This window comes from Agelaius tricolor, unplaced genomic scaffold, assembly GCF_023055355.1.
Source record: "Agelaius tricolor isolate 1412-34295 unplaced genomic scaffold, bAgeTri1.0.p SCAF_11, whole genome shotgun sequence".
NCBI lineage: Eukaryota > Metazoa > Chordata > Aves > Passeriformes > Icteridae > Agelaius > Agelaius tricolor.
Genome location: NW_027269271.1, coordinates 12,909,020 through 12,916,159, shown reverse-complemented (window position 1 = coordinate 12,916,159; position 7,140 = coordinate 12,909,020). Strand labels below are relative to the sequence as shown.

At 41.2% G+C, this 7,140-nt stretch overlaps 1 long non-coding RNA gene across 5 annotated transcripts in view; it reads right to left on the bottom strand.

The window, feature by feature from the left end:
• LOC139594298 (uncharacterized) overlaps window positions 1–7,140 on the bottom strand; it is a 46,384-nt gene that overhangs the window by 31,959 nt on the left and 7,285 nt on the right. The gene's annotated exons all lie outside the window — the stretch shown is intronic.

Below are 7,140 nucleotides of genomic sequence, written 5' to 3'. Positions count from 1 at the left end.
ACTTACAGGGGAAGAAGGGAAGGAAAATGAATCAGTGCTCCCAGAGGAGGCAGTCTGAATCTACTCTGATCCTAAAGCAAGAGAGTGGAAACAGGCATTTAAGAGCAGTTAATTTATACAAGGTGTAGTGAATATACCGAGCAAACTACCAAAGGAGGCAATAAACCTGCATCTTGGAGAATGGTCTGAAAGGAGTTGGATTGGCACTTTAGAGCAAAGAGATATTTGAGGCTGCAAAGGCAAGCAGCAGTGCACGGAGACACACGGACACAGCTCACGTGGCCCATGCTATTGACGTGTTTTCCCTCCCCAGCCCAGCCTGCTGAGCTTGATTACTTACATCTTGTATAACTTACATAGTCTAAAGAGAGTCGGCCAATTTCCACTCAATTTATAATTTAGCAAGCAGAGGAGCTTGATTCTTCTAATTTACATAAAACTGAAAACAAAATAGCTTCAGAACATATGGGCAAAGTACACAAGAGCCACAGAGGAAAGCAGGAGTGAAGAAGGATATGGAGCAAAAGCACTGTCTGGATTGTGCTCTGCTAAGGTGTTCTGAATACCTTATTTATGATAAATGTCTCACAGACAAGCCAGTTTTCATCATCACAGATATGTGTTGGTGGACAATTGGCACACAGACGTACCTAACCAATGCCATAATGCTGAATGGGGCTTTTTTACTGCATCCTTCTTTTTCTAGGTAAAGAAATATTGTTGAAAACCTTCTGCAAGAATATGGCAAGACGGCATCAGTGTGTATGAAGGTAGAATTGCCTTCCTCCCATTCCCTCTTGGACATGTCCTTTTCTCCTGAAAAAAGGCAGGGAGCTCTCACCCTGTGGGTAAACCTAAGTCAGCATTCCACTGCCTGGGGAGCAGCAGCTCTTGTGACCATTTCTCCTGCGTTCCTCCTCCATGACTGCCGGGTTCTGGCAGAGCCAGAGAAGGCATTCTCTGAGAGGAGACACCGCCTGCCAAGTGTGGAAGCTGGTATTCCTCCCGTGGCATGGTAGGCTCCAAATCGTGCCTCTCTTCTCCATTTGCCTGAGGAGTCATCCTGGGTACTAACAATAGACTCCATGGAGGCTGGTGGAGCTCAGGCTGCCTCACCAGCTTCTGTCTGAATTCAGTCATTTCCAGTGAGCAATGTATAAATAGATGCTGCCTCATTATTGATGTATATTGTGCAAAGGGTTTAGCCAGGGATGAAGCTTGCCTGCTTTCCTTTTATGGATGAAAAGCGGGATCCCAGAGCCTTTATGTGAGATCTCTGCACATGTCAATCAAACCACACCAGAAGGAAGATTCTGTGCTCTTAGGTCCATGTTAAATGGCAGCCACACGGCCACAAGTCCATGGGAACAAAATGCATATGTGTGCATATGTGTATAGGCACATTTACAAATATGCACAACAAAACCAAATGAAAAAAGAATTCTAATGGTTGCAGCCTAATTTTTCTATTCCTTTTCAAATCCCAAGACTGGGCTGTAGTCTGGGCCACTCTGACACAAATCTCATTTGACATCGTTATAAACCACTGATTTACACTAATGGAAGAGTTAGCCTCTGATTTAGGAAGCAGACCTTAGCAGCTGGCCCAAGCCTGAGCATCTCAGCCCTGCAGTCTGGCTGTAGCACATTGATACTTGCCAGCTAAATTTGATCAGGAACTCTAGTGAAGGCGAGCTATCGATATTTCAGAAAGCCATTCCTCACACTTCTGAGCAGCAAACGGCCCATCACTAAGAAGGCCAGACCCTTGTCAGCATGAGCTGACTTATATGAAATGAAACACTGACCTCACTGCTAGCTCCAGAGTTAATCTCAGAAGAGAGATTTTATTAGAGAAAGCAGAGCTATTGTTCTGAGCCTCTCTACATGGCACATGTTTAAGCTTAGCATTCAAGAAACGTGGAATACTTAAAAGAGAGTTGCATTTGATAAAAACTAAAACCTGAAAAGCCTAGCTAGGTATTGTGTGTGTGGATTTATTTATTTGATTTGTTTTCCTTGGATTTCTCATCCCGCCCATTCAGCATTCTTTCCCCCGTTGGAGTTTTTCCTCCCTCTCTACCAGGGAGGCTGGAACAGAGTGAGCAGCACTGCCTCACTGCAGCTCCAGAAAAAGAAAACTAAACATGTCTATGTTCATCTCTAACCAAAGGTCTAGACTGGTCCTGCCTCCTTTGCTGGTAAGAATTTAAATAGACAGAAATGACAAGCATCTAAACAAGAAGAGCAAAAGGGAGTGGGTTTGGCTCTTGCTTCCTAGAGCAGGGACTTGCAGATGCAGCTTTCATCAAGGGGTTCTTTGAACAACTGAAGGCAAATGGATTTATGTTATCACATGTGTGACACATGATAGGACAGCCACAAGATGTCATAACACAACAAAGGACAATGAGAAGTAAAACCAGAAAGGATTGTACTGAAACCTTGAAGGTAATTTTGTTACTGTGTTCTGCATAACTCAGACCCTGGCAAACACTTGGGGAAAAAGGTCTCTTTCTTAAAAATGGAAAAATCACGACCTCTTAAGCTGAGGTCTGAGAAAGTTTCCACTGCTCTCCTCTATAATTCAAGACCTTCATCAAAAAAAATTAGGAAATTGAGTGATCCTGAGATTTCTAAAATAAAACATGTTGAGACAGAAAATCTCTTCCATCCCCTCAAATCTTTTGCATACATTGTGAACAGGAAGAGAGACAGCAAGGCAGTGGAGGAAGGTAGGGGAACAAGAAACAGTTTTTACCATAGCGGTCATTTTTAACAACTAGATCATCAAGACTGTAATAAGTGTTGCTCCAGTAAAACAGCAAGCAATAAACTGTAAAACAGAAGAATGTATCATGGCAAATTGATGAAGAGGTAACATGAGATGCATTTTCTTGGAGTAACTAGGTAAGTTATCTCCTGAAGAATGATTGTTAAAGGAAGAGTTTCCAGATGGTGAGAAGGATCAAGCCTCCCCCTGCTTTTACTATTTTCTACTAAATTGAAGAAAAAAAATCCTTAATAATGCAGTAATTGCCTTTTTATTTGATTTTTTATCGGCATCTTTTAGGAGAATGTGAATATTTGCACCGCTCTTACTATCAGATAATCTAAGAGTAGTCATATGAAATCTACATTATCTATGTAAATGTCTCTGTAAGATGCAGTGAGATGGTTCTTTTTTTGGTAACAGGCTGCACAATTGCATGCTGTACTGTTCTGGTTCAGAATGTTCCTCTTTCTCCAATTAGAGAAGACCAGCCCCATGTTGATCACTTTATCTTTGATTTCCAATGATTTAAAAGACTGGCTTGACCTGTGATCATTAATAAACTTTGTGGTATTGTCCTGATTTAGTAAAGGAACTGCTAATATTACTAACAAGGTTATGAATCAGCCATTAATATTAAAGTCAGCTATATTTTTCCAACATTTCATGCCTCATGCAATAATGTGAAAGGGGTGTACATTGCATGCAACTCAGATGAGCTGATACAGAACAACACGGTGGTGACAACTGATCCCAAAAGAGATAAAAGATCTACTTAATCTGAAATACTCTTGAGTAGTTTGGAAAGTGTAAGTTACCTCTTGTGGGCCTAGCCCTTTCTTTCTAGTGGTATAAAGCACTGAGAAATTATCGGAGCCATTTCAGCTCCACGGAGCTGTGCTGCAGCAGTCAGAGGCAAGAAGGCCTCCCCAGACAGCTCTCCAGTCCTCCCAGGTGACTGCTGCTTGCTGTGTCTTGGCCAAGTTAATTTTACATCTCCTAGGCAAGGGCTTTCCTGCCTGGAGATTGCTCTGTTGCTTTATATCATCTCCACTGGCTAGAGGGGTATTGGGTTCACTGAAAGGAAATGTTTCTTGATAGCCATGCCGCATTTTCTCCATACATAGCTTCTAGGTCTATTTGCACACACCAGGCTACACTGCTTTCCTGCTGGTTTCTGCAGGAGAACAATTTCAAAAGCAGGATACTCATTTCATTTATCTATATGGGCATTATTATGTAATTTTGGCTAGATATGTATAGTCATATATATATGTGTGTGTGTATACAAAAATATATATATAAACCACCTTTCAGGTATATATTCAAGGCTCTTATTTTTCCCATCAATCAACCCGCTCTAGTTTCTGGAACATTTCACCTCATATTTTGCTGTCTGCTTATAACTAGATACTGTTTTTCCAAGAAGCAAACTACCAAACTTGTGTGATGTTCCAGCCCTGGTTTCAACACTTCTGGTACATACTTCCAGCGCCACACTGCAATGCCTCCTCACCTACAGTCCCTGGTGGCTCACCTCTCCTCTGCCCTCTGACTCTGAAAAAGCTGGGTCACATCTACCTTCTACCATCACCTCCTAGACTCTTCTCTTTACCTTCCTCAAGATCCTCTCTGTCCTTTGCAGTCAGACTCTTTCTATCCCCTCTATGAATTCTGGCTTGTTTTTTTTACTTTTAGACTACTTATTTTTGGCCTGTCATTTAAATTTCTTTTGAGTCATTGTTATTATCGAGCCAACATTTATAAATAGCACTATGCATTGCAGGTATGGGATAATCAAGTCCTTTGATTTTTGAGCAATTTGGTTACTAAATGATAGCAATAAAAAGCATGTAATCATCATGGGCGTTAGCCCAGGAAATGTTTCTACCATTAAAGCTTTCAGGACGTAGATGATGATTCTGGTAAAAATTTATGGCTCTTAATAATGAGTGTTATGATTTACCAGTACAACACTAAATGGTGAGGTGTCATAACAGCTATGGGTAATACCTGGGGGCGATGCTTTTCAGAAAAATAGTAATCTATTAAAAGGAAGAGAAGAAAAAGCCTTTTGTGTATGTAAAGAGGTGATCTATTTTAAAAAAGTGCATAAAAATTTGTTGTGTACATTATGGCTAGCGTGATGTAAAAAGGCAGAGAAAAAGGCTAGTTAGCTTTTTCTCACAGCTGCAAAGTATGTGTGGAGCTGTGTGGATGTATAGATATTACTGTTTTCAGCTTCCTCAAGAAAACCCTATGAACACTAGAAGCCACCTAAACTGACACGAAAGACATTAACTTGTCATGGGAAGAAAACTTACGCTCCCCTCAAATCATATGTAGTCTTAAAAGCAGAAAGTTAAAGCATCTGCATAACTGTACACATCTACATGCAACACTGTGGGCATTTATTTTAGGCAAATTTGCAGCAGCAAGAGGAATCATAACACAGGTCATAAATACGCACTGCAACAGCACGGCCCCTGCTGAGGTAAGTGGGTGTTGTGCCTCTGTCAGGTCTGGGAGAATGGGGCTTTTCTGCTATGCTCTAGCCTCTCTGAATTCAGAGAGGGGTGCCTGCGTGTATGCATGTATATTTATACCATTCAGGGATATATACATACATAAGGGCTGTAGCTTTAATTATTTCTGAAAAGAGCACCTGAAGTCCAATGGCAGTCCCCAGCACTTAATTTAGGGTACTGCTAAGCAGAGAAATGCTTCTCACTATGGGCAGACCCAGGCAGGGCTGTGACCCTGCCTGCCCAGGACAGCAGGGACCAAAACTACTCTTTGTACTCCCACTCCTGCCACGGGGCATGATGTGCCCGGGGACACGGCCCTTGGGCAGCTCCCTGCTCTGGGAAGGGTGAGCAGGGTAGGGGACAGCCAGTGTCACAGTGTCACCTGCACTGCACCAGGGCTGCTGCCACACCAGCATCTGCTCTGCCACCAACCTCCTGTGCTGCTCTGGGGGCCCTGGCGTGACAAAGACTTACCTATGGCAGCAGCCTCCAAGGCTACTCCAGCAGAGAAAATTACCCAGAGATATAAATCTTCATAGGATTATGGCCTTTAAAGACAAGGCTAAGTTCAAGTAATTATTTTTGGGGTAATTTTTTAATTTAATTTTCTACCAGGACGCAGATTACAAAATCCATTTTAAAACAGAAACTTAGCGTTCTGAATTAATTAAATATGCCCTCACCAAAATAGCTTTTAAAGCACAGTTGGTGCTGCCACAAACCTCATTCTAAAATGTCTTAGGAATTGCTCATACTGGTACGATTAAACCCTCTTATTTATAAAGTAATTTCTTACTATGTTCCACTATAAACTTTTAGAGTAATTTTTTCCATTAATGAAATATCATTAAACTACTAGAGGCAGAAAGGTTTTAGAGTTATTTTTTTTAGCACACAGGATTTGCAATTTCTAAAGCAAAGTAGGAAGTGTAGCATTGTAAAAAATCTGTTTCAGTAGGGGTCTAATCTTTCCCACAGTGAAATCAATTGGGACTTCACTATTGCACTGGATAGTAGGATTTGGCCCTAAATATTTTGGATTTAATGTGAGCAAGCTTGCTTTCCTGAGCAGTCCTGTGGAAGCTGCATGCATTGCCAGGATCAGACCCATATTATGAACAGTCACTACTTAGACGTCTTCTGTTCAGAAATGACCCCTTCTGTCCTTCTATGTGTATATGTGACAGACCTGTGGAACTGCTAATAAATGGGGGGAGTCCCTCTGAGGTCATGCTATTGGGAAACATCATGCAAGAGTCCACATTGAGCATTTACACAATATTCTAGAATCATTTTGGTGAGCATATCCAGTATTTCTCCAGTCAGATCCTACACTTTCACTCTTTTAACCCACATAGCATAGCAATTCCCAAAAGATTTTGGAGAAGAGAAATCTACAATCATCAAAATGTTAATTTTGACAATGACAAAGAGTACATGCATTAAAAATGCATCAGCCCTGTCATTAAGGCATTATTCAGCAAAACCATCTCACCATGCTTTACAGAAAGCAACTAGAAGAAACCCAGTATAAAGAACCATTTGCTAAGCTTGTATTTACGGGTACCAGTCCAATACATACTACACAAGGTACTCAACCAAGCAAAGAGCAAACAAATCCACGCCCTTTATGTGATGAAATGGGAACTCTTAATAATATTCTAAGTCATGACTCAATGGAAAACGTAAACTAAAAGCTCTGTAAAACCAGAGGAAGGTTTGTAATACAAACCTGGATTTTAAAATAGTGTTTCCATCGCTGTTCCTGCAGCATTTGTGAATGTGGCTGTGTTATGGTGCTGAGCTGACTACGATTTAGCAGCTGATTGTGTCTTTTTA